Source organism: Eumetopias jubatus, unplaced genomic scaffold, assembly GCF_037043125.1.
Source record: "Eumetopias jubatus isolate StellerSeaLion01/CBP00866 unplaced genomic scaffold, mEumJub1_p1.0 scaffold_12, whole genome shotgun sequence".
NCBI classification, from domain to species: domain Eukaryota; kingdom Metazoa; phylum Chordata; class Mammalia; order Carnivora; family Otariidae; genus Eumetopias; species Eumetopias jubatus.
The window spans coordinates 326,270-353,950 of record NW_028274818.1 but is presented as its reverse complement, the minus strand read 5'-3'; the positions used below and the strand labels follow the sequence as shown (position 1 = coordinate 353,950).

At 40.0% G+C, this 27,681-nt stretch overlaps 1 protein-coding gene across 4 annotated transcripts in view; it reads left to right on the top strand.

Moving 5' to 3' along the window:
* GATAD2B (GATA zinc finger domain containing 2B) overlaps positions 1–27,681 on the top strand; it is an 88,755-nt gene that overhangs the window by 15,189 nt on the left and 45,885 nt on the right. Inside the window, exon 2 of one of the 4 annotated variants that reach the window (XM_088016948.1) lies at positions 9,546–9,725. The exons of 2 other annotated variants lie outside the window; for them this stretch is intronic. The gene's annotated coding sequence lies outside the window, so the exon portion shown is untranslated. Of the gene's footprint in view, positions 1–9,545; positions 9,726–19,444; positions 19,459–27,681 lie in introns of those variants that run through there. One more of the 4 variants, XM_088016949.1, reaches the window with a different exon arrangement.

The window sequence follows — 27,681 nt, the reverse complement described above, 5'->3', positions numbered from 1 at the left end:
GATTCCAGGACCCTGGGATCATGACCTGAGCTGAAGGTAGATGCTCAACGACTGAGCCACCCAGGCACCCTCCTTTTTTTATTTTTTATTTTTTTCCTTTAAATTTTTTTATTCTGTTAATCACCATACATTACATCATTAGTTTTTAACGTAGTGTTCCATGATTCATTGTTTGCGTATAACACCCAGTGCTCCACGCAGAACGTGCCCTCTTTAATACCCATCACCAGGCTAACCCATCCACCCACCCCCCTCCCCTCTAAAACCCTCAGTTTGTTTTTCAGAGTCCATCGTCTCTCATGGTTCGTCTCCCCCTCCGATTTCCCCCCCTTCATTCTTCCCCTCCTGCTGTCTTCTTTTTTTTTTCTTAACATATATTGCATTATTTGTTTCAGAGATACAGGTCTGTGATTCAACAGTCTTGCACAATTCGCAGCGCTCACCATAGCACATACCCTCCCCAGTGTCTATCACCCAGCCACCCCATCCCTCCCACCCCACCCCCACTCCAGCAACCCTCAGTTTGTTTCCTGAGATTAAGAATTCCTCATATCAGTGAGGTCATATGATACATGTCTTTCTCTCCATCCACGTCGTTGCAAATAGCAAGATGTCATTCCTTTTGATGGCTGCATAATATTCCGTTGTCTATATATACCACATCTTCTTTAGCCATTCATCTGTCGATGCACCCTCTTTTTTTTAAATACAAAAGACAGCATAGTTTTCCACATCTTGCTTTTTTGCGTAATACGAGATTTTTTTCTCAAATCAGTACATAGAGAATTACTCTTTAAATGAAACTTTTTTTTCTTAAAGATTTATCTATTTACTTGAGAGAGCGGGTCCTTGTAGCAGGGAGGGGCAGAGGAAGCCGACTACCTGCTGAGTGCAGAGCCCAGGAGGGGCTGGATCCCATTACCCATGAGATCATGACCTGAACAGAAACCAAGAGCCCTGTGCTCAACTGACTGAGCCACCCAGTTGTCCCTCTTTAAATGAAAATTTTAAGGGCGAAATATTTTCATGGATATCAGAGCTTAATTGGGAAAGAATATTGGTTTATGGCTGTGTACCTTTCCTACTGCCTACAAGTCTTGCTCTTTAAAGATTTTCATTGCTATTATTCTCTTGGCATTGAATATACATAATTTGAGTACTGCTAGTTTATTAAACTTAATTTAGGAGGAGCACCTGGCTGACTTAGTCAGTAGAGCACGCAACTCTTGATCTTGGGGTTGTGAGTTTGAGCCCCGTGTTGGGTGTAAAGAGTACTTAAAAATAAAATCTTTAAAAAAAAAAAAACCCAACAGCTTAGGAATGTTGACTGCCTAGTTCATGAAATCAGATTATGTCAGAAAATCCAAGGCCCTTATCAGTGCTATGGGGTTATTTTTGCAGTTCATTGAGTATAGACCTCACATGGTTTTCTCTATCCTGCATTGGTTCAGTCTAGGAAAATGACAGTTAGTAACTCTGATAAAGAGAAAACTTGGTTTTCTTCTCGTTCTGTCAGAGCTTTGTAACCATTTAAATCTACTGGTTATGGGGAAATGAAAAGTCCTGACCATTCATATATTCACAGAATGTTTGTTGTACATCTACTATGGGAAAGATCTATACGTAGGTGTTGTAGAACATATATATATAGGTATATATTCTAGAAGATTTGTAGCCCCACAGGGAAAGACCTGTATTAAAATAACTATAATACTTGATAGAATGTGTTTATAAATTAGGTAACCAGCATTAAGAGTGCCTTTTAAGTAGGAACAGTGCCTTTATTCAGCACTTTTTGCTACTTAGGTCTAAGTGCGAGACAGGCTTACCAAATCCTGAAAATTCTACTTTCAAAATCTCTCAGTTTCTGCCTATCCCTGTTGCTTTAGTTTTAGGTGTTGTGATTGCTTGCCTCTGTTCATTTAATACCTTGAATATGTTTTTTTTTTAAGATTTTATTCACTTATTTGAAAGAGTGAGAGAGAGCATGAGCGTGGTAGAGGGACAGAGGGAGAGGGGGAAGCAGACTCTCCACTGAGCAGGGAGCCCAGACCCTTGGGATCATGACCTGAGCTGAAGGCAGATGCTTAAGCAACTGAGCCACCGAGGCACCCCCTACCTTGGATGTGTTTTTAATGATAACCTACACTAAGCACTTCCCGGTAATTAATTTGTTTAATTCTCACAATACTCTAAAAGTAGATGTTGTTATTTCATTTTACAAATGAAAAAATGTGAGGTGGGGAAAAGTTCAGTGATTTGCGTAAGGCCACAAAAATAAGTACAAGAGCCGGTGTGTGGAATCAGAAAGTCTGACTCTTAGGCTCAGGCTCTTTTTTTTTAAGATTTTATTTATTTTTTGACAGAGACACAGTGAGAGAGGGAACACAAGCAGGGGGAGTGGGAGAGGGAGAAGCAGGCTTCCTGCTGAGCAGGGAGCCTGACACGGGGCTCGATCCCAGGACCCTGGGATCATGACCTCTCTTAGGCTCAAACTTTTGAACATGATGCTATATTCTTCTTAATCTGTGTGTTTGCCTGTGCACATATATATAAATGTCACACACATGTATGTCATTGTTCAATGTCCGTAATGTTTCATTGTAGGATATGCTTTAATTTACTTAATCTGTTCCCTCTGAGGAACATTTAGGATGTTTCCAGTTTTGTTTTGTTTTTTTGAAAATTTTATTTAATTATTTGAGAGAGAGACAGCATGCACAGAGGAAGAAGGAGCAGACTCCCCATTGAGCAGTGGGCCCAACGTGGGGCTCAATCCCAGGATCCCAGGATCATGACTTGAGCCCAAGGCAGATGCTTAACCCACTGAGCCACCCAGGCCCCCAGATGTTTCCAGTTGTGTGTGTGTGTGTGTGTGTGTGTGTGTGTGTTTTCTCATAACCAGGGTTCCAGTGAGACATCTTACATACATCTTTATACATTGTAGTTTATCTGTACGTAAAATTCCTAGAAATGTAATTACTGGATCAAAGTGTATACACATTTAAAATTTTGTTAGATATTATTAAATTATTCTTCAAAAATGTGTACCAGTTTACATTCACAGCAACAGGCTATGAGAGTTTCTAAAACAATCCAATTTAAATTTGATGGAAGTAGTGTGGCTGGACAGTGATGAGACCTGTCTTCGGTACTTTCGGGAACACTTATGTACCTTATTAGCATTTCTTTTCTTAAAAGCAAATGTCTTTGAATTTTAATTATTGGTCATGTGACTGTAGCCAATTGTTGGAAAGAGGAGTAGGCATTTTAAAAGAAAAACGTTCATGTTTGAAATGTCCCTCAAACCTCTCAATTGTCAATCTAAATGTTAAAGTTTTGATAAATTGATCTCTTGTCACCACAATCTTTTTAAATCAGAACAACTATAGGAATAGGGAGCACGTACAGTTCCCAGCTGACTGCTCACATGGCAACTCCTTACTGGAGTTCTTGTTGAACTCCTAATAGGCAGAGGCAGAGAGCTAAGCACTGCTCTGTCAGCATGGTCAAACTGTTTTCAGGAAATGGGGATGTTCAGATGGGTAAGACCAAATGCCTACTACAACTTAAGATTTCCTTTCTGACCAGTTTTCCTGCCCATTGGGTCACTTGTCTTCCTCATTCTATTTCTGTGCTTTTAGGGTGAAGGTGATTTGTTTTATCTAACAGATTTAAATTTTGTTTAGTGAACTTAGAACTTATTGGTAAGCCTTAATAGGGTCAGAGTAGAGGGGTTACATTTGGTGGTACCACAGTCCCACATTCTTTATTTTATCCCATATTCAGGGTCTGCTTTCAAGAGTAAAATGAAACAAACTTAGTTTTCTTTTTTTTTTTTCTTAAGATTTTATTTATTTGACAGAGACAGCAAGAGAGGGAACACAAGCAGCGGGAGTGGGAGAGGGAGAAGCAGGCTTCCCGCCGAGCAGGGAGCCCAGTGTGGGACTCGATCCCAGGACCCTGGGACCATGACCTGAGCCAAAGGCAGACGCTCAACTGACTGAGCCACCCACATGCCCCGAAACAAACTTAGTTTTCTTTAAACATTCTTTTTTTTTTTTTTTTACGATTTTATTTATTTGACAGAGACAGCGAGAGAGGGGACACAAGCAGGGGCAGTGGGAGAGGGAGAAGCAGGCTTCCTGCTGAGCAGGGAGCCCAGTGTGGGACTCGATCCCAGGACCCTGGGACCATGACCTGAGCCGAAGGCAGATGCTTAACAACTGAGCCACCCAGGCGTCCCTTTCTTACACATTCTTAAGGAATGACAGGAAGTTTGAGTAATTCAAGGGCATGAGGTGTGTTTGAAGTTACCATCTCCTTTGATATGAAAAGAATGTTAGAGATTTTCATTTAATTTATTGTCAGTGATGGTGTTCTTTTGCTTAATTCCTATTCAAGGAGTGTGTTATTTTAAAATACTTCCAAGGAGCTTGTCTTCTAGGCCTGCTAATATCAGTTCCCTCTGTCTCTCCCTTTCTCTCTTTTTTTGGTGGTGGTTTTAAAGATTTTATTTTTAAGTAATCTCTACATCCAGCCTGGGGCTCAAACTTACAACCCTGACATCAAGAGTCACAGCTCTACTAACTGAGCCAGCCAGGAGCCCCTAATATCCGTTCCCCTAAGTTTTGGATTACTAAGATATTTCCTTTTGCTGATTGATCAAAAGATTTGTACCCACTGTTGATCTGTATCTTCCTTACTGCCTAAGACTGGTTTTTGGAAATGAAGAGAAAAGAAACTGGAATCATCAGTTGTCTCATATCATCATATTGACCTGTTTGTAGTGTAAGCCTCAGTGAAGGTAACTGTGAGGGGGGTTCTATTTTTAAAATGTTGAAAGCTTGGGGCGCCTGGGTGACTCGGTTGAGCATCTGCCTTCAGTTCGGGTCATGATCCCAGGGTCCTGGGATTGAGCCCGGTATCAGGCTCCCCGCTCAGCGAGGAGCTTGCTTCTCCCTCTCCCTCTGCCTGCCACTCCCCCTGCTTGTGTTCTCTCTGTCCATTAAATAGATAAAATCTTGGGCGCCTGGGTGGCTCAGTTGGTTGAGCGGCTGCCTTCGGCTCAGGTCATGATCCTGGAGTCTCGGGATCGAGTCCCACATCGGGCTTCCTGCTCAGCAGGGAGTCTGCTTCTCCCTCTGACCCTCTTCCCTCTCGTGCTTTCTATCTCTCATTCTCTCTCTCTCTCAAATAAATAAATAAAATCTTTAAAAAAAATAAATAGATAAAATCTTAAAAAAAAGTTGAAAGCTTAACAGTTCTGATATTTGGGGTGAGGTTTATTTCTGGAGTTTTATCTCGTATCTTTAAACAAACCTTAAGGAAAGGGAAAAAATTTCTCTTCCATTTACTTAAATTGGTGGGCTTTTCCCACCTCACATTCTTCATTTTTTTGATAAAATTAGCTTAGGGCCACTTTTGAGACTTCACTTGGGAAAAGGAATGAAGAGAAAGTGCTAGTGTCCGTCAGAGTAAACCCCGTGGAGGGGGAGAATTATGCCTTATCCAGGATTGTAGCCCTTGCACCTGGAATGGTACCTGCCATATGACATGTGATTAATTTGTTGCATGAACAGGAAATAGGAAATTTAAATTGTGGTATACTCATAATTGACATTCTGTATACTACTTAAAGTGAATGAACTAGTTACATGTATCAACTTGGATAAATATCAAAGGTAATGTTAAAAAAGTGAGTTGATAATAATACCATATATATCATGTAATACGTAAAAACTTTTAAATTTGCAAAACAATGCAATTTATCTTTTTTTTTTTTTGAAGATTTTATTTATTTATTTGACAAAGGGAGAGAGGGAACACAAGCAGGGGGAGTGGGAGAGGGAGAAGAGAGAGGGAAATAGGATTGGAATAGTTACTCAGGAAGCTTCAGTTTTATTTTGAGGTTTTATTTCTTTTTTTTTCCTAAGATTTTATTTATTTATTTGAGAGAGTGCAGGGGGAGAGTGTGAGAGAGAAGCAGGCTTCCTGCCGAGCAGGGAGCCTGATGTGGGGGCTCGATAACCAGGACCCTGGGATCATGACCTGAGCCGAAGGCAGATGCCCAACCTGAGCCACCCGGGCGCCCCTGAGGTTTTATTTCTTACGTTAGGTGACAAGTAAATGGTTGTTATGATATTCTCTGTACTTGGAAATTTGAAAAATTTGTAAAAATAAATGAGCACATAGAGATCAGGGGTCAGAAAACTAAAGGTTAATAAATTTTGCTTGTAGCCCATGAGCTAAGAATTATGAATGGTTTTACAGTTTTAAATGGTTGGAAAAAAGTCAAAAGGATATTTCACTATATGCAGAAATGATATAAAATTTAGATTTTGGTAGCCATAAATAAAGTTTCATTGGAAATAATCACACTTTTTACATATTGTGTATGGCTGCTTTCACACTGCCCCAATGTCACAGTTAGTAGTCACAACAAAGATAATGCCCCTGAAGACTAAAATAGTTACTGTCTGGCCTTTATACAGAAAAGGCCAATCCATGGTGTAGGTAAATTCCAGTCCTAGATTAATAGTGGTATAACTGGGCAGATGAGCTATTATTTGGTAAACATTTGTAATAAGTTTAAGGTAGTTATCCCCAGATTGTGTTTTTTGAAAGGATGTTTTGTTCAGAGGAAAATCGGTCAGCCAGAAATTGACTTTCATGGAAGTTTCAAAATGGCTACCCAGGGGTGCCTGGGTGGCTCAGTGGGTTAAGCGTCCAACTCTTGATTTTAGCTCAGGTCATGATCCCAGGGTCATGAGATTGAGTCCCACGGCAGGCTCCGTGCTGGGCGTAGAGCCTGCTTAAGATTCTCTCTCTCCCTGTGCCGTCCACCCACTCTTTGCGTGCTTGTGTGTGCATATGTGCGGGCTCTCAAATAAATAAAATCTCTAAAAAATAATAGTAATAAAATGTCTACCCAAGAGTAATCCCATTTTGTTAGATGAATCCAAATCTGTTCCCCTTTGACTCCCTCTTTAACTTGCTTGTTATTAAAGTTCCTGATTGTAGTTTGATCTTGGATGTTTGACAGTTTTATTTTTTATTTATTTTTTATTTATTTTTTAAAAGATTTTATTTATTTATTTGAGAGAGAGAGAATGAGAGAGAGAGAGAGCACATCAGAGGGGATAGGGTCAGAGGGAGAAGCAGACTCCCTGCCGAGCAGGGAGCCCGATGCGGGACTCGATCCTGGGACTCCAGGATCATGACCTGAGCCGAAGGCAGTCGCTTAACCAACTGAGCCACCCAGGCGCCCTGTTTGACAGTTTTAAATACCTACCAGAGCTGCATGATTCTGGTAGCTTAATGTTTCTTCTTTCCAACAACTTTTAGCAAACCAGCAGCATTTTAGAGGAATGTAATATTTAAATATGCAAACATACAAAGTCACTAAAGTAAGGGCTACTTTTTCAGCAGTCCTTTTAGTTTTAAGAGGAATTAAACTCTGGCCAAGTGTTTAGCCTTGGGAACCTAACACTATATAGCAGAAGTGGTGATCTGAATCCATTACAGTATAGTTGGTATTTTTTAAAGACAATGCTGGATCACTATAGAAGAAATTTTTCTTAAGGAGACTTCCACTTCAGAACAACATGATGTAATTTTGATTATTTGTAGAAAAATACTGATTTACTCAGTATTTCCCTGAGAAGCACTAATCTTTCCGTTGTACTCCATTGGGTAGTCTGAAACAGCACCAAAAGTCAAGTTAGTGCTGTTTCAGGTGTCTTTTGTTCACATTCTCTCCAGGCTGCATGAGATTATTCGTTTTCATCATATTAGAAGCAATGGAAAAGGCAAAATTGGATGATTTGAGTGCTCTTCATCTTTTCTTCCTTATAAAAAGTGTTTTTGTTTTTTTAGATTTTTTTTTAAAGATTTTATTTATTTGACAGAGAGAGACACAGCGAGAGAGGGAACACAAGCAGGGGGAGTAGGAGAGGGAGAGGCAGGCTTCCCGCGGAGCAGGGAGCCCGATGTGAGGCTGGATCCCGGGACCCAGGGATCATGACCGGAGCCAAAGGCAGACCCTTAACGACTGAGCCACCCAGGCGCCCCTGTTTTTTTAGATTTTATTTGAGAGAAAGAATGAGATAGAGCGAGCATGAGAGGGGGGAGGGTCAGAGGGAGAAGCAGACTCCCTGCTGAGCAGGGACCCTGATGCGGGGACTCAATCCCGGGACTCCAGGATCATGACCTGAGCAGCCGAAGGCGGTTGCTTAACCAACTGAGCCACCCAGGTGCCCCTGGTTTTTTTTTTTTTTTTTTTTTTAAGATTTTATTTATTTATTTGACAGAGAGACAGCCCGGGAGGGAACACAAGCAGGGGGAGTGGGAGAGGGAGAAGCAGGCTTCCCGCGGAGCAGGGAGCCCGATGTGGGGCTCGATCCCAGGACCCTGGGATCATGACCTGAGCCGAAGGCAGACGCTTAACGACTGAGCCACCCAGGCGCCCCTCCCTAAAAACTGTTTTAAGAGATACTTATTTTAGTTTTCAAAGCGGTAGCCACAGTATTTTTTAATTAATTGGAATTGTTTGCTTTACCAGTTCCTCTTTTTAAAAGATTCTTCCAAAAAATAAAAAAGACCCTTCCAAAAGGGATCTTAATAAAGTTGCAATATAAAAATATAAAAAGCAATGAAACATAAAATGTCTAGTCTTTTTTTTTCTTGTAAGAAGTCTGGGGATGTATATGTAGAATAAACGAAGATCTTCCAAACTCCTCTGTAATTAATACTTGAGTCAATACTGGGAATTGCTTTCTTGGTCTGAAAATTTTCCCATCTACAGAAAGGCCCACAAACCATTCTGGTTTTTTTATGGTCCCTCCTGCTTTCCTTTTTGGTTCAGGTTATCCCATTATTTGTCCTAAGTGGAGTAGAGAACCCTGAGTCGGACTCTGCCCTCAGTAGGGGGTCTTCTTGAGGATTCTCTCTCCCTCTCCCTCTGTACCCCACCCCATGCACTCTCTAAAATATAAAGAAATCTTTTTAAAAAAAAAAACCATTCTGCTTTGAAACTTTTGTCATTAATCAAAAATCCTTATTTACAGGAAAAAAATCATTACAGGGAACTCTTAAGGGTAAACTTATTTTTTAAAAATTTATTTATTTAGGGCGCCTGGGTGGCTCAGTTGGTTAAGCGACTGCCTTCGGCTCAGGTCATGATCCTGGAGTCCCGGGATCGAGTCCCGCATCGGGCTCCCTGCTCAGCAGGGAGTCTGCTTCTCCCTCTGACCCTCTTCCTTCTCGTGCTTTCTATCTCTCATTCTCTCTCTCTCTCAAATAAATAAATAAAATCTTTAAAAATAAAAAATAAAAATAAATAAAAACTTATTTATTAGAGCGAGAATGTGAGCACAGAGTGGGAGAGAGAATCTCAAGCAGACCTTGCTGAGCGCAGTGCAGGGCTCGATCTCACAACCCTGAGGTCATGACCTGAGCCTAAACCAAAAATCGGAAGCTTAACTGACTGAGCCACCCAGGCACGCTGAGGGTAAACGTCGTCTTCTTTTTTTTTTTTTTTTAAGATTTTATTTATGTATTTGTCAGAAAGAGAGAGAGAGAGTGCGAGCACAGGAAGGGGCAGAAGGAGAAGCAGGCCCCGCACTGAGCAAAGAGCCTGATGTGGGACTCAGTCCCAGGACCCTGGGATCGTGACCCGAGCCGAAACTGAGCCACCCATGCGTCCCAAGGATAAACTTCTTAAGGTGAATATTTATTGCCTGATAAACTGATAAACCTCTTTCTTGATCACTTAAGATAACAGATCTTTGTCCCTGTACTGAAGAAAAGTGACGCCTTTTGTCCTATAGGCTACCTGTGCCTGTTAATGCTGATTGGCAAATCTTAGCTAATATTGACTGTCAGAAGCTCCCCGTAGGTGAGATCCAGACCAGGCAAGTGTTCCCCTTTGGACTGTGTTTAGGTATGATTTCATAGTACTTAATCCACTCCTGCATGAATATGTTCTTCCCTCATTTCAGTAAAGAAGATTCTTTGCAAGTATACTAGATGAAGCATACATGTAATCCTGAGCCCATTTTGATGTCCAGATTCTTATTTTTACATATTGCTGTGTACAGGAGTGATGAATGGTCAAAATGTCCATTGGAATCTTTCATCTGTCAATTTTGATTTTAAACTTCTTGACCGTTTATGATTGCCTAAGCCGGTATGTATTAGTGTAACCCTGTGTAGTACTACAATTCCGGCTGAGTAATGCTTCTTTGACCCTAAAAGACCCCTTTATTTATTTATTTTTAAGATTTTATTTATTTGCGAGAGAGAGAATGAGAGACAGAGAGCATGAGAGGGAGGAGGGTCAGAGGGAGAAGCAGACTCCCTGCTCAGCAGGGAGCCCGATGTGGGACTCGATCCCGGGACTCCAGGATCATGACCTGAGCCGAAGGCAGTCGCTTAACCAACTGAGCCACCCAGGCGCCCCCTAAAAGACCCCTTTAACTTACCAGTATATTTAGTGTTTGGTCAGCTAGGTTATTTTTTCTAGATCTCTGTTCTTTAGCCTTTAGGGTGTCTCTGCTCGTGTTCTGTGTACTGTGATAGTCTTGTTACCTGTCTTCCTGTGGAGTTTTACTAGTGGCTTATGCCCCTTCTGGCTGGGCCCGGGAGCTTTGTCCCTTCCTTTCATTGTGCATATACGTCTTTTGGAAATTATGTTAAGTTCAGTTGGCCTGTTAATTTTTAAAGCTTATTTAATTTTTGGATAGGTAGTATATGCACATGATGTAGTATTCACAATTAGAAAAAGGATTGCAGTAAAAAAAGTACATCTTTTCTCTGGAGGTTGAACTTATCTGTTTCTTGGTAGACATTATAAACTTAAAAAAGACTTTTCTCTCTTTTTGTTAACCTTTTTATTCTCAAGAATTTAAAATACACACCCAAATAGGGAGAATATAGAGTAATTTCCGTGTACCTACTACTAACCTGCAAAAATAGCAACATTTTGCCATTCTTTACAGTTAATTTCAATGTTGAACATACAGAGAAAATATTTTGAAGATATATACAATTTAATAACATGAAAGTTTATTTTAAATTTGACAGTCATGGGACGCCTGGGTGGCCCAGTCGTTAAGCATCTGCCTTCGGCTCAGGTCACTGTCCCAGGGTCCTGGGATCGAGCCCCGCATCGGGCTCCCTGCTCTGCGGGAAGCCTGCTTCTCCCTCTCCCACTCCCCCTGCTTGTGTTCCCTCTCTCGCTGTGTCTCTCTCTGTCAAATAAATAAAATCTTTAAAAAAAATTTTTTTGACAGTCACACATGTCTATTTTCTCTTTTTTGATCTTTCCTTTTATATTGGCCTCCATTTTTCTCATGTGTAATCTGAGATAATTGTGCGGTTGTCCTGAAATTCATTTGCCCCATCATTTATTTTCTTATCTTAGTTTCTCTTTTTTTTCTTCCTGTTTGGAGACTCTTTTAAAGTCAGAGATTGAGGGGTGGCTGGGTGGGCCACCCTCAGTCGTTAAAGCGTCTGCTTTCAGCTCAGGTCATGATCCCGGGGTCCTGGGATCCAGCCCTGCATCAGGCTCCCTGCTCGGCGGGAAGCCTGCTTTTTCCTCTCCCACTCCCCCTGCTTGTGTTTCCTCTCTTGCTGTGTCTCTCTTCTGTCAAATAAATAAAATCTTTAAAAAATAAATAAATAAAGTCAGAGATTGAGTGGAACATCAGCTTATAGAGAATGGTGGGTTTTGGTTTTGGTTTTTTTGAGCATTATTTGTGACTTCAGAGAATGATAAAGAGCAGTGTTCATAACAAAAGTGAAAGATGAGAAGCTTAATGGAGAGTAATATATTTGAAGCTTTAAGTGAAGCTATTTCTAGTCTGGGAGCCTCTACCCTTGGAAGGGTGGAGAGGGGGAGACACTGGTGGATATTTAGTAAGAGAAAAAAGCCAGGTCAAAAGTAGAATCTTAGTGCTTAGAAAATCTGTGGCAAAACATCATTAATTAGATTATTAAATCGCAACTTTCCTCAGTTTTCTCGGTGGCACTTAGTTGATGACAGGTGTTAGCACTTTGAGGTGTTTGGGTTGAGTTTTTCATTGTCAGGTAAATTCATTCTAATAGTTTTTTGGTGGAGTCTTTAGGGTGTTCTCTATATACCATCATACCATCTTCAAATAGTGAAAGTTTTACTTCTTCCTTTCTAATTTGGATGTCTTGTATTTCTTTTTCTTACCTAATTGCCATCGTAGGACTTCCAACAGTATGTTGAATAAAAGTGGTGAGAGTGGACATCCTTGTCTTGTTCCTCTTCTTTGAGGAAAAGCCTTTAGCTTTTCACCAGTGAACATGATGTAAGCTGTGGGTTTGTCATATACGGCCCTTACTGTGTTGAAGTGTGTCCCTTCTAAACCTACTTTGTTGAGATTTTTTTTTTAAAGATTTTATTTATTCATGAGAGAGGAGGAGAGAGAAGGAGAGAGAGAGAGAGAGGGAGAAGGAGGCTCCCAAGGAGCAGGGAGCCGGATGCGGGACTCGATCCCAGGACCCTGGGACCATGACCTGAGCCGAAGGCAGACCCTTAACCATCTGAGCCACCCAGGCGCCCGAGATTTTTTTTTTTTAAGATTTTTTTATTTATCCGAGAGAGAGCGAAAGAGCACAGGCGGGGAGAATGGCAGAGGGAGAGGGAGAAGCAGGCTCTCCACTGAGCAGGAAGCCTGATGTGGGGCTCGATCCCAGGACCCTGGGATCATGACCTGAGCCGAAGGCAGACGCTTAACCAACTGAGCCACCCAGGCGCCCTGAGATTTTTTTTTTTTTAAGATTTTATTTTTAAGTAGTCTCTACACCCAATGTGGGGCTCAAACTCACAACCCCAAGATCAACAGGCACATACTATACCAACCGAACCACCCAGGTGTCCCTGAGATTTTTTTTTTAATCATAAGTCGATGTTGCGTTTTGTCAAATGTTTTTTCTTCATCTATTGAGACAGTCATGTGATTTTTAATCATTTTGTTAATGTGGTGTGTCATGTTGATTGATTTACAGAAGTTGAACCATCCCTGCATCTCTGGAATAAATCCCACTTGATCATGTATGAATCTTTTTAATATATTGTTGAATTTGATTTGCTAATATTTTGTTGAGAATTTTTGCATCTATGTTCATCAGGGATATTGGCCTGTAAATTTTGTGTATGTGTATCTTTGTCTGGTTTTTGTATCAGGGTACTGCTGACTTCATAAAATGAGTTTGGAAGTGCTCATTCCTCTTCAGTTTTTTTGGAGTAATTTGAAAAAGATAGATACTAACTCTTTTATTTTTTTTTAAGTTTTTTGTTTTTTGTGAAGATTTTATTTATTTATTTGACAGAGAGATAGCAAGAGCAGGAACACAAGCAGGGGGAGTGGGAGAGGGAGAAGCAGGCTTCCCGCCGAGCAGGGAGCCCGAGGCGGGGCTCGATCCCAGGACCCTGGGATCATGACCTGAGCCGAAGGCAGACGCTTAACGGCTGAGCCACCCAGGTGCCCCGATACTAACTCTTCTTTAAATGTTTGGTAGACTTCACCTATTAAGTCATTGTGTCCTGGACTTTTGTTTTTTGGGAGTTTTAAAATTACTGATTCAGTTTCATTACTTGTAATCATTCTCCGATTTTCTGTTTCTTTGTGCTTCAGTCTTGGAAGGTTGTGTGTTTCTAGGAATTTATCCATTTCTTCTAGGTTTTCCAGTTTGTTGGCATATAGTTGTTCCTACTAGTCATTTATGGTCTTTTTTATTTCTGTGGTGTCACTTGTAACTTCTCCTTCATTTCTGATTTTATATCAGCCCACTCTTTTTCTTAATGATTCTGGCTGGAGGCTTATCAATTTCATTTACCTTTACAAAGAACCAGAATTTGGGGTGGCTGGGTGGCTCAGTTGTTAAGCATCTGCTACGGCTCAGGTCATGATCCCAGGGTCCTGGGATCGAGCCCTGCATCAGGCTCCCTGCTTGGCGGGAAGCCTGCTTCTCCCTCTCCCACTCCCCCTGCTTGTGTTCCCTCTCTCGCTGTGTCTCTGTGTCAAATAAATAATAAAATCTTAAAAAAAAAAAGAACGAGAATTTTATTGTGAAGTACAAACATTTGTGGCTTGCCTGAAAGGAACTTACCCCGCAAAGATACAGGGAAGGTACAGATAGGAGGGAATGAAAATAATCAGTCAGCAGTCAGGTATTAAGAAATGAGATGTTGGGGCACCTGGGAGGCTCAGTTGGTTGAGTGTCTGACTCTTGGACTCAGCTCAGGTCTTGATCTTAGGGTCAAGCCCTGCATTGGGCTCCATACTGGGCATTAAGCCTACTTTTTAAAAAATAAGAAATGAGGGGCACCTGGCTGGCCCAATTAAGCATCCAGCCTTGATTTCGACTGAGGTCATGATCTTGGCATTGTGAGATCTGAGATCAAGCCCTGCGTCAGGCTCCACGCTCAGCAGGGAGTCTACTTCTCTCTCTCCTTCTCCCTCTGCTCCCCCCCCCACTTGCAAATGTGTGTGTGCACTCTCTCAAATAAATAAATAATCTTTAAAAAAAATAAATGAGATGTTCTCAGGCCTGGTCACTGAGAATCAATAGTGTGCTACTAATACAAGGATGAGAATAGTAAGTTAGGGATTCAAGACTATCCTAGTTAGGTACCTTGTGGGCCCCTCTTACAGTTGCTTTGTTTTTTTGGGAGAAGAGAGTAATAATTTTGTAGGTGTTAAATACTAATTTAATGCTCTAGATGATTTTCATGTTTCTGTTTCCTGGTTTCCTGGGGGTAGGCAGAGGAATTCCCTAGTGCTGTTGGAAAATTAAACCAGCCTCGTAGAAAAGACTGGTCTAGAAACATCTCATGCTACATAAGGGATGAAATATTTGATGTAATTTACTTCCTGTATTTCTGTATGGTGATTAAGTCATTGATAGTAGGGTTTGACAGTAGCTTTTTATGCTTATTTGCAATATGTGAGTCAGTAGAGGTTTTTATGACCTCTGTAGCAGTCTGACTTCCTGTAAACCCAGAAGGAGTGAACACGTTAAGGAATCCTGCTTTGAGAAGAACAGTACTTCCTAACTCAAATGCTATGTCAGGACAGAGATTGTTCTCCTTTCCTCTTCTACCTGTGTAAGACTCAGTCTGTATTCTGCTTTATAAGGTACTGTCCTTACTCTTTACTTGGTTTTAACCAAAATATTAATAAGTATATTCTCCCAATTAGTGATGGACACTTCAAAGTCGATCAATCACTAATTTATAACTCCCACATAATTGAGGACTGACTTTTTCCCCCTTTAAATAGAAATTATTCTGGTTTTTAAATTTTTTTTGGAAGATTTTATTTATTTGAGAGAGAGTGTGTGTGTGCCTGCACGCACAAGTGTGGGAGGGGCAGAGGGAGAGGGAGAAGCAGACTCCCTGCTGAGCAGGGAGCCCCATGCCAGGCTCAATCCCAGGACCCAGAGATCACAACCTGAGCCGAAGGCAGACGCTTAACCGACTGAGCCACCCAGTGCCCTGAAATTATTCTATTTTAGCTAATGAATACAAATCACCTATTTCTTTTTTTTTAGAGTTTATCTTTTTCTTTTTTTTAAGATATTTATTTATTTGAGAGCGAGAAAGAGAGAGAGAGAGAGCATGAGAGGGGGAGGGTCAAAGGGAGAAGCAGACTCTGCCGAGCAGGGAGCCCGATGCAGGACTCGATCCTGGGACTCCGGGATCATGACCTGAGCCGAAGGCAGTCGCTTAACCAACTGAGCCACCCAGGTGCCCCAAATCACCTATTTCTAAAGATTAAAATCAATACATTATTCTGGAAGTAATTCCCACTTTGTGTATTAAGCTTTGTGAAAGCAAAATGGTTTTTGTGGTGGTGGTGGGTTTTTGTTTGTTCTGTGGTTATTTTGTAGTATTGCTTGATTGTTTGTGTACCATCTCTAAATAATGTGGAGAGGAACTCCTATCTCCTACGCAGTAACTTCTCCTTTTGACTAATTGAGGTTTTCTACATTTAATGAAAAATGTGAATCTTATTGATCATATGAATGGGTCTGCTGTTCTGTGATCTGATTTGTTGTTGTAATTTTGAAACATTTTGAGGTGATTTATCCAAATAGACTATACCCACTGAAAACAGAACTAAAGGGAATTTGCAGGAGAGGACTAACAGCTGGATAAACTTCAGCTTGTTTTTCTTGGACACCAATAAATAGTTTGTGGACTTTATACAAAATCTTAAAGTTGGCTTTTTAAAAAATAAATTTTATTTTTCAACCTTAACAGTAGTTCCGATTTTGATTCTCTTGTTCTCTGAGCCCGGGGATTTATGTTAAAATCGGCACAAAAAAATTGGCAGGTTATTCTGAAATTTGTGAAGAACAAAAATGGGGACTATATAATTTTTGCAAATTTTTTCTCTTATTGGTGAGGGTTTTAAGTGTTTGATTGTACGAAGTTAATACTTCTTTTATAGGAGTACCTTCAAGCTTTTAGTTGTATTTAATTTGAAGTCTTGTTTCCTGAGTCTGGTTGGATAATCGCTTCTTTCCTCATAATGGAATTTTATGAATTGACCTTCCTGGTCATTTATCAGATCTCCTTTGTCCATATCTAGATTGCATGTCCTTATTAGTCTTTCTAGAGAAGTCCTGGATCAAATCTTTTGTGTGTCGAAATCATACATGCCTGCCAAAGAGTTTGTATTTTTTACCTCAGTTGTATTTGGCTAACATTTTCTTTAATCCAGTGGCTTAGAGTAGAGATCGGCGAGGCATGCATAGTGAACTGGGCTCTTGAGTTTTGGCCAAGAGATGCTCAAGTCATCATGGTGTAGTGGAATGAGTATGGGCCTTGGAGCCAGCATCTGCTATTGTTAGCTGAATGAATGACTTCATTCAAATTTCTTAATTTCACCAAATTGATTTCCATATCTATAAAATAGGAAAAGGACCCTATCTTCTTGGTTTGTTGTGTGGATGAAATAAATATTTAGTGCATTAAAATGCTCGGTGAATGTTAGATCTTTTCTTTTTCTGAAAGAACTTGATGTTCTTCAGAGCATCACAATTTGGTTAATAGTTACCAAGAAGTATTTTAAAATTTAAAGTTTTCAGCTCACACAATAAGTACCTCTGGTTTTGGATGATTATGATTCAGCTGAAAAGATCGGGTTGTTGGTTGCCACATTGTTGGTAATTTTTCAGGACCCTGAAGAAAAATACCTGTTGGTTTGAGAACATCTGTGGTACCTCTGGACTACTAAGCAGTGTAGTATACAGAGGAGGTACTGTAATAAACAGAGTAAACTTACATTAAGTGAGTAAGCCTTAGCCTGTGTAATGTTGGAGAATTAAACTCATAGCTAATGGTAATCACTATTACCTGCTTGGTTGTATCTAGGCCTTTTATACAATCTCAAAGACTGGTAGAAAAGTGATCACTGTATAAATGCAGTAAAATGTATTCAGTGGACTTAAATGAGCATAATCTCTGAGTGATGGTTGAAAAATACAGTCTTCCCTGCCCTGATTAAACATGGAACCTAGTGAGCTTCAGTTTGAAATTAATAGTTGGTCTCTTGTGGAAATGTATTGAATGAATTATTTTTTTGGCCTCATTTTTCACAGACATGATTTCCTTTATCTCCTAAAATAACAGCAGTACCTAGATCTGGGGACCTCTGATGGACTTCGATTAAGTACATCTTATTGTGACTGAGATGTCACAACCTCATCCACTTGAAGCTTATGTTGAAGAAGATGTAGGGTTTTCCTTTGTAGTTTGTAAATTACTGAATGCCTTTTGCCAGTGTCCAATACTGCCTGTTTTAGATTTAGCTCAGTATTTGTTTTCTGAAAATTGAGGTTAATATTAGATTGCTCAGGAAAACTTTTATTTACAAACTAAAATCTTTGGGTAGGGTATAGATTATTTTTCTCTGTATTCTCTAGAGTCTAGAAGCTTTAATATTTGGAAAATAAGGGTTTTGTGAGAGATTCTGATGGAGCTAGTACAATTATAATTTGAGTTTCAGAGGCCCAAATGAGACAGGTGTTTGGGGTGGTATATTGATAGGAGAGATCAGCTGAAAAATAAGGACCCCTCTCCCCCATCATTCCTTGTTACTGTTTATAAAGAACTGATTTCCTTAAACAGTGATCCTAGAGTAAGGGTCTCCCAGCCAGCTCCAAAACAATTATTACTGCTTTACCTCCTTTTTGGTTTTCTTCCCCACCACTTTCTGACCCCTTAAGAGTACTTTTGAGAAATGAAAACTCCCTATAAAGTAACTGGAGACAGTCACTCTAAAACAGAAAAAAGAAAATCAGGAGAAAATTTCAGACATGTCTGGAGTCTTGGTCAGTCTATAGAATGACAGAGGATGATGTGGTAAATGGTACGTGGTGGGTGAGAAGTTTGCTGAAATGTGAAGAGGAAAGAGTGTTCTAGCTGGGACACAGGAGAGTAGAATGATAGTGCAATACTGTGGCTAGGCCTAAACCATTAAAAATTCATTTTAATTGTGGCAAAATATGTGTAACAAGGGCCTAACCCATTTTTATGGAATATACATATACTGTCATGACTACTCTGCTCTGAAACCTTGCTGTAATTTGTGTTGGATGTGGCTTCAACTGCCTTCAATGATGTGAATTGATAAACTAAGTCAGTATCTACCTGTGGGACAGCTCCAGGAGCAAATCCTTAATGAACACATCTACTGTCTTATCAGTGTATGTGCCCCTGGCACTAGCAATGAGGGGTAAAGACAAGGAGCTTGGTTGGTGGTGTCTTCATTTTTTTTTTTTTTTTTAATTTGGGGCATGTTTTGTTATTGATGCTGTGATTTCCTGTCCTAGATGTTGGCTTTGGAAACTAAACAGTTAAAGCATCATGATTTGAGAGGAAACTAGCTCTCATGAATGAAGGCAAAGTTTGGCACTAGGCCAGAATAATGGGGGGGGTAGTTAGGGTGGGGAGACTAACTGACTTTTGTACCACAAATGACATTTTAAAAAATTAAGAGATAATTCCATGTCCTGAGGTTATAAACCGGCTACAACTGGTTTTTCTCCCCCCCTCCTGCCCCCGCTAGGCATCATGGGTAAAAGTAAGCATCCCCCTGTTTCTTTTGTTTAATGTAACAGTACGCCATGTGATTGGCAGGGCAGTGCCCGCTTGGAGACCGGGTTTCTGCAGGTCTCTCAAGGGGGCTGGCACGTATGGGGTCGTCCCTGTGCTATAGAAAAAGCCTCTCTCACGATAGAAAAGAGAAAGGGAACCTTTCCCCACCTCCTCCCCCCCCAAAAAACCCCACAAAAACAAAAACCTAAACCCATCTTTTATTCCTTTTTTTCCTCCTTTTTCTGCCCTCCCTCCCCCCACCCCTTTCTTGTCTCCAGCTTTCCTGGCAGCTAGAGGAGGGAGCAGAAAAATGTATACCTGTAAGTACTTTTAACTGTCTTGCTCCCCCCCCTTTTTTATTTTTCTAAAAGCAGAAAGTCAGAATTGCTCTTAGTTCTTCATAGCCTTTTCTTGTCTATGTGTAGAAGGTGATATGCTGAGGTTTCTAATGGGATTGAAGTAATAAATACTGTTGCTTTGTAAAATTTGTGGTGGAGTAATCGTTTCTCACACAAAGCTCCTTTCGGTTTGGATCCTCAGTCCTTCTGCTTCATCCTTTTGCTGTAATGGTCTCTGGCTTCTAGTTTTCTTTGAGCTGAAGCCATAAGAAGAATGTTATACCAAGGTTTTCTTTTTCTTTCTTTTTTTAAAAAATTTCTTTTGTCTGTAGCAATGATGGTTCTAGCTCCCCCTTACCCTCACTTACCCCCCCTTTCCATGTCAGCTCCAACCCTGCTCTGTGAATGGAGTCAACCAGCTGACTGAGTGCTGGCATCACGCCAGGGGCTGCAAAGCAGTGAGAATATGCGCGCGCTCGCGTGTGTAAGTGTATACAGAACACAAAGGGAAAGGCCTGCAGTCTAGGAAATCACAGGCTATTATATAAGGAAGTCTGCGTCATCTCTGCTTACTTGGGCTGATGGACAAGGAAAAGGGGAAGGTTTAGAACAAGAAAAGTACCCATTTAATAGACACACACACACACACACTCTCTCTCTCTCTCTCTCTCCCCCCTTGCTGTCTTAAAAAAAAAAAAAAGATATTTTTGTTGTGGCAAAATGAGAGGGAGCTTCTCTGTCCAAGTGATAGTGACTGTGTTCCTAGTGGATTAGTAACTCTTTTGGGAGGTGAGGCCATTTGTTCTGCATCTTTTCTTCCTGCCCCCATTGAGAGGTGTGCTGCTTGAGGAAGAAGAGTCCCTAGAGAGAATTGCTGCCTGGATTTAACAACTGTAATTTGTTAAGACCCCACCCCACCCCACCCCACCCCCGCCCCAAACTGTTTCTAATCATTCAAGATTACCACGGGTACAGGAGTTGATGGCCAAGGTGGTGCTTTTAAGGAGAAGCAAAAAGCCAGATAATAGATACCAAATAATATCTGTTAACCACTCCTTTGAGTGTCCCCTTTTCCTTTTCTTTATTTCTTGTTGTTGTTCTATTTAGTGTATTATAAAAATGCATTGTTCTCCCCTGCCATCTGCTACGGAGTTAGAGTTGTACAAAAGGAAAGTCACATAGCACATAGAAAGAAGGGAAAATTAGAGAGCTAAGCTTCCAGACATTGCAGGTGTTGCCATTTGGAGATTCATTTGGAATGATTGTATCTTTCATTGGTTACTAGGAGCTCAGCATTCATTTAGAAATTGTATTTCAACTTACCACCAGTTTACCATGGTGTCTTTTTTAATTTCTTAAATTATGTATTTTCTAGGTGTGATACATATATGAAGTGACTCTTGTATTAGGTGGAAATATGAAATAAAGTGTATTAATGAATAAAAGGGGGACATACTATTACACAGTTGTTTTATGTGAATTTTTTTCTGCTTGTTGTCTGACCATTCAGAATAATGGAGCCTAATATGCAGTAGTCGAATAGGAGGGATATGCAGTAGCTGGAGTGGGAGGGAACTTCCGAGCTACTTTATCCTCTAATAAGTTTTGTCAGGTTGCAATCTAAAGGAAACTCCTTATTTCAGTCTTTTTGTTATAGCCTATGAATTTGTACTCTTGCCACATTTTTACAGCCAACAATCTTTGAATATGTATATTTTTCCCTTTGGTATGTGAATTTTGGTTCAAGTGTTAGGAGGTACATATGAGGTTATACTTTCTTTAAGGTTGCTGGATGGGATTTACCAGAGTGGCTGGCCCATGCTTAATTCCCTAGGCTGTCCCCAGTTATTTCCCTACCCCGAGTAGCTGGAGCCACTATTCTTCATTTTCTTTATAAATGAATTAAGGGAGATTGTATCCCAGTCATTTGAATACTGGAAGATAAAACAGCATTAGACCAACTTAGCTCAGACCTAGAGACTGAAGATTCAATCAGAGTTGAGAGATTCCCTAGTTCTTGGAAGTAATAATTAACTTTTTTAGTTGATGCCATTTTTATACGATTACTTGTTAATGTTCTCCAGGGGAAGTAGGCATTTTACATGTGTGTATGTGCAGTAGTAGGTTTCCCTCTTATATTGATTTATATTAAATATAAAGAGAAGTGAGGATGTAAAGTTTATTTCTCCCCCTACCACCCTCTCTAATTTAAGATTCTGTCTATATTCTGATGCTTGCTTTTTGGACCAATAGGTTTCAAAAAAGATCTTTTGCAACCTTTTATTTCTAACTTTTCTCTTGGTGCTTGGAAGCAGATGAGTAGGGATAATCTTATGATTAGATAGTTATAACCAGTGAGGCATAAGTTAAGACATTTTATTAATGGACAGGCTTTTTATTTCTTCTCATTAGGCCCTAGTTATTGTTTTAGGAGTGGCTGAAGAGTCATTTTGAAGGATGTGTGAAATCTGTCCTTTGACCACCTTTGTCTCCTTCATTCTACTATCCCTTGTTTTAAATGACGTCTGGCAGGATTTTCTTTATATGTCAGAACTTTTCTGCTGATTTATTATATGTATTAGCATAATAATATATTATTTTTATGCTGATTTATTATAAGGACTTATTATAAGATGACAGTGGGGGAGGATTGCTTACCTCCTATTCATTAAGTTTTTAGACAGCATACCCTAAGTTGTCAGAGTTAAGCATAGAGGCCTTTATGGTCTCTGGTGTACATTACTAAACACTGTGTTACCTAAAACATGACCACCTAGGTTCTTCCATTCAATGATTGAGCTACGTTTGTGTGGGAAACTCCGTGAAACAGAAGAGACACAGTAAGAGCAAGTGAACAACAATGGCCTGTCCATTCTTATTAGGAATAACTGTCTTACTAGTTTGGATCAAAAAACCAAGAATTGCAATAAAGATGGATACCCCATGGACCTAGAAGTAAGAAAGACCTCTGTGTTTGAATTAGGCTTAGTCATTTAAGTCTCATTTAGACTGTGAGACCTTGGAATGTTAGGTAGTTTATCTGTTTTCTCTTCTGTAAAAGGAGAATTATTTAAATTATTAAAACCCTCCTATAAAGGACTTAAATGAGATAATGTATTATAGAACACTTTGGCTCTAGGCACTTTAGTACTTAGCAATAATAAGAGCTGGGTGCATTTTAGCAACTGTTACTAATATTCTCTCTAGTGGGTTTGTTTACTGCTGTTTTCAGTGCTCTTACTAGTTCCTTTTAGCCAATCTGTGGCTGCCTCCATTTTTTACTTTTGGCATATTTTTCTATTAAGACTGGATTTATTGACCTACTTGTTGGAAGAGTTTAGACTGGAGGTCAGCAAAGTACAGCCAGTGCCTGTTTTTGTAAATAAAGTTTTATTGGAACACAGCCACACCCAATTCCTTACAACAACAGAATTGAGTAGATGGCCCACAAAGTCTAAAATATTTATTGTTTGGCCCTTGACAGAAAAAGCTTGCAGACCCCTGGCCTAGATCAAGAATCTTTTTTCAGTAAAGTGAGCCAGTAAGAAAGTTCTAGAAATCAAAATACTGGTAATTAAAATAGACTAAATTTGAATGGACCAGAAGGAGAGGGTTTTAGGTATGGGATTTTGTAGCCTGGGGAGTAGTAGAAAGGTCTATTGACATAGCTGATATGGGTTAAGGTGAAGGAAGGTACCATTTGGCAATAATAGTACTTATGTAGTCTATTGGGGCATTTCATATGGTGGGTATTAAAGAGAGGTACAAAGGAGAAAGGTTTACCACCAAGTAGTTTGCATTTAACCTGGAAAACAGTCACCTGGCTGGCTTAGTTGGTGGAGCATGCAACTCTTGATCTTAGGGTTCTGAGTTTGAACCCCACGTTGGGGGTAGAGATTACATTAAAAAATGTGGAAAATAATATGAATTGGTAGGTTACTTTATTAAACAAGTGTATTAGTTGGAGTAAGCTAGCAGTTTTCAAAGTGTGGTCTGTGGACTGGGGATTCCTGAGAGTGGTTCAGGGAGTCTTGAGATCAAAACTACTTTATAATAGAAAGGCATTTTTTTTTCTTTTTCACTGTGTTAACATTTGCACTGATGATCCAGAAGCAGTGGTGAGTAAAGCTGCTGGTGCCTTAGCATGAATCAGAGCAGTGGCACCAAACTATACCAATAGTCATTGTATTCTTCACTGTTGCACAGTTTAAACTTGGAGTTGAAAAAAAGAAAAAAAAGATCAGGGCGCCTGGGTGGCTCAGTAGGTTAAGCGTCTGCCTTCAGCTCAGGTCATGATCGCAGGGTCCTGGGATGGAGTCTGGCATCAGGCTCCTTTCTCGGCAGGCAGCCTGCTTATCCCTCTGCCTCTGCCGCTCTCCTCTTTCTGACAAGTAAATCTTTTTAAAAAATTAAAATAAAATTTTGAAAAAAAATCCAATTTCACTTAAGAATGTTCTGATGAAGGAGTGAAAATGAGTTTTTATTTTGACCTTTCAGATCATGGCTTTTGAATATTTTGTGTGATAAAGTGGAAAGTACTCATAAAGCACTTCTGCTACATTGGAGTACAGTGGTGCAGTGGTTGTCTCGAGGAAAAGCAGGATTGAGTTGCAAGCTGACTAGCTGCTTTCTCCATAGAACACTGTTTCTGCTTGATGAAAGAATAATCAGCAAACCATGGTCTTTAGATTTGGGAAAACAACTGATTGTGCCCAGTGATAATATTAAAATAAAATGAATAAAAATTAAACCATGAGTTTGACAGCTTCCCAGAACTTACTTTTCTGATGTGATTAGTGGTGACATTAACCAATGTGATTCTTTTATTTATTGTATAATGAAATGTGTCAACACTTGAAATCTACATGATTTAGTGGACCAGAATTTTCCTAATGACCAGTGCATGATGTAACAAAATCATGTTTGGGTAAAAGATCCATTCTAAGTGTAAGATAAGATAGACCAATGGATTTTAGTGTAACAGTGTAAAGAGTTACATTGATAAGGTTTCAGATTTCCCGTTGCAAGTAACCCTTAGAAACTACTGTGCTTTTTTTTTTAATTGAGGTGAAAGTCACGTAACATAGAATTAACCATTTTAATTTGTACGATTCAGTAGCATTTAGTACATTTGCAGTGTTGTGCAACTATCATCTAAATCAAATCCCAAAACAATTTCATCACCCGAAAGGGAAACCTATACCCACTCAGCCATCACCACCCATTTCTCCTTCCCTCAGCATCTGACAACCACTAATCTCTCTATCTTGATGGATTTCTCTATTCTGGAAATTTTATATGCATGAAGTCATACAATATGTGACCTTTTTTGCCTGGCTCCTTTTACTTAGCATGTTTTCGAGGTTCATTCATGTTGTACCAGGTATTGAACTCAAGACCTGAGCTGAGATCAAGAGTCGGACGCCCGACTGAGCTGCCCAGACACCACAGTACTTTATTCCTTTTTATGTGTAATATTCCACTATAGGAATATACCGTATTTTGCTTATCCACCATCAGTTGATGGACATTTGGCTATTGCGAATAGTACTGCTATACACATTTTTGTGTAAGTTTCAATTGAACCCGTCTTTTCAGTTCTTTTGGGTATTTACCTATAAATGATGTTCCTGAGTCATATGATAATTCTATGTTTTTGATAATTCTAACTTTCTGAAGAACCATCAAGCCATTTTCCAAAGCTGCTGTACCATTTTACATTCCCACCAGCAATGTACTGTACTAGGATTCCAGTTTCTCTACATCCTCACCAATACTTAACTATTTTCTATCTTTTTGATTATAGCCATCCTAATGGGTGTGAATTGATATCTCATTGTGGTTTTGATTTGCATTTTTCTAATGACTAATGATGTTGAGCATCGTTTCATGTGCTTATTGGCCATTAGTATATCTTCTTGTTCAAGTACTTTGCCCACACGTATTGAGGGTTTTTTTTTTTTTTAAGATTTATTTATTTATTTTAGAGAGCAAGCATGTGCACAAGCAGGGAGAGGAACAGAGAGTGGGAGAGAGAATCCTCAAGCAGACTCCCTGCTGAGCACGAAGCCCAATGGGGGGGCTTGATCTCATGACCTGAGCTGAAATCAAGAGACGCTTGACCAACTGAGCCACTGAGGCGCCCCTGTATTGAGTTTTGAGTATATCAAAGATGAAGATATCCACAATTCTGATCATTTGAAAAGATTGTTAGAATACCCTTCTCTGGGGGCGCCTCGGTGGTTCGGTTGTTAAGCGTCTGCCTTCGGCTCAGGTCATGATCCCGGGGTCCTGGGATCGAGCCCCTGCATCGGGCTCCCTCCTCAGTGGGAAGCCTGCTTCTCCCTCTCCCGCTCCCCCTGCTTGTGTTCCCTCTCTCGCTGTGTCTCTCTCTGTCAAATAAATAAATAAAATCTTAAAAAAAGAATACCCTTCTCTGGTGTCAGTATGAACTCATGAGTTTTAATATATGTTACATATATTTCCTTTTTCTGAGAGGACTTGGAAGCAATGACACCACTGTAGCAAGGAGCACACTTGACACCAGATCTTGGTTTCTAAATGCCATTCTCCAAAAAGAAACGAGTTCCATGGCACCAGGGTGGTGCGGTTGGTTAAGCATCCAACTCTTAGTTTTGGCTCACGTTGTGATCTTGGGTTGTGAGACTGATCCCGGGGTCGTGAGTTTTGAGCTGCACTCGGGGTGGGGGGTGCTGGCTGCTTAAAAAGACTCTCCCTCTGTCCCCCCCTCCCACTCTTTCACGCAGATACGCCCTCTCTTCCCCTTCCAAATAAAAATAAATCTTTAAAAAAAAAACAAACAAAAACCAGTTCCTTGGAGAAATGACTAGGGCAGAAAAAAATCATATGGACCTGAACCATCACATAGGTACCAGAAACTAACAAAATGCTTTAAAAAGAAAAAATGGTAAGCCAATGTGAAGGAGCTTCCAACAGCCAGATCTGGGACAATTTGAAGAACAAAATGAATAATGATAGTTAATGGGTTATAACCCATAGGTTAAAATAAATATCCACAAGTCCTTGCTGCTATAAATAAATATTTGAATAAATAGGAGACAGCTGTTTATTAGAGTAAAATTCAAATTAATAAATATAGAAGGAACGATAGAAACGTTAGGCAAATACTAGTAATTGTTGCAGGCAAGAACGGTCTGTGAATGCTAAAATTAGTGGGTGGAAGTTTAACGGAAAATGAGATTTGGCATAGCCTCAAAAGTATCTCCTCTTGGTAACTTTTCAGTGGAGAAACCTGTCAAACACCACCTCAGGTGATTACAGTTAATATATCATATGGCAGCATGTTGACCTCATGTACTTCCTGATAGGATACAACATTGCTTTTGTGATATTCTTGTCAAAAATATGTAACCTCAGTCTCATGAGAAAACATCAGGTAAACCCAGATTTAGGGGCATTTTACCAAAACCTGGCCAGTACTCTTCAAAACTGTGAAGGTGAAGAGAGTAAGAAACTGTCACTGTTTGGAGGAGACACTTGGGAAACATTACAGGTAAGCGCAGGGTGGGGCTGCAGATTGAACGCAGAGCAGCTGTGGGAGTCCAGCTGTCTGTGAGTAATTAAGCCAGACATTAATGAGATTTGTAGAAAAAAATGTAAAATGATGCCACTCTTCTCACTATATTGGTTTTTTTTGGGGGGGAGGAGGAGTTATTTTTTTATAAAGGATTTGTCATGTTAATGTGGGCTTATTTTTTTTAACAAAGTAACATTTTAAAATTCTGTTTTAATTTCTAATATGGACTGTTGATAGCTGTAGCCCATAAACAAAATCTCTTTGGAGTCCTTGATTTTTACAAGTGTCCTCTTCAAGGGATCCTGAGGCCAAAAAGTTTTGAGAACCAGGGGGAGTGCCTCTAACAGCTGCAACAGAGATCTAAAAATACAATGGCTCGAACAATATAGAAAGTATCTCTTTCATGTAACTTGTAACTGCCTAAGGCAGGTGGTTCCTGTTGCTCTGTTGTTTCAAGTGGTAGTTCAGTAACTCCATTTCTTTTACATGAACTTTTGTACTGATCCCTAGGACAGTGGTTCTCATGCTTTAGTGGACAGAGAGAGTCACCTGGAGGTCTTGTTAAAACACAATTCCTAGCCCCCATCCCCAGCATTTCTGATTCATAGGTGTGGGATGGGGCTTGAAAGTTGTATAGCCAACAAATT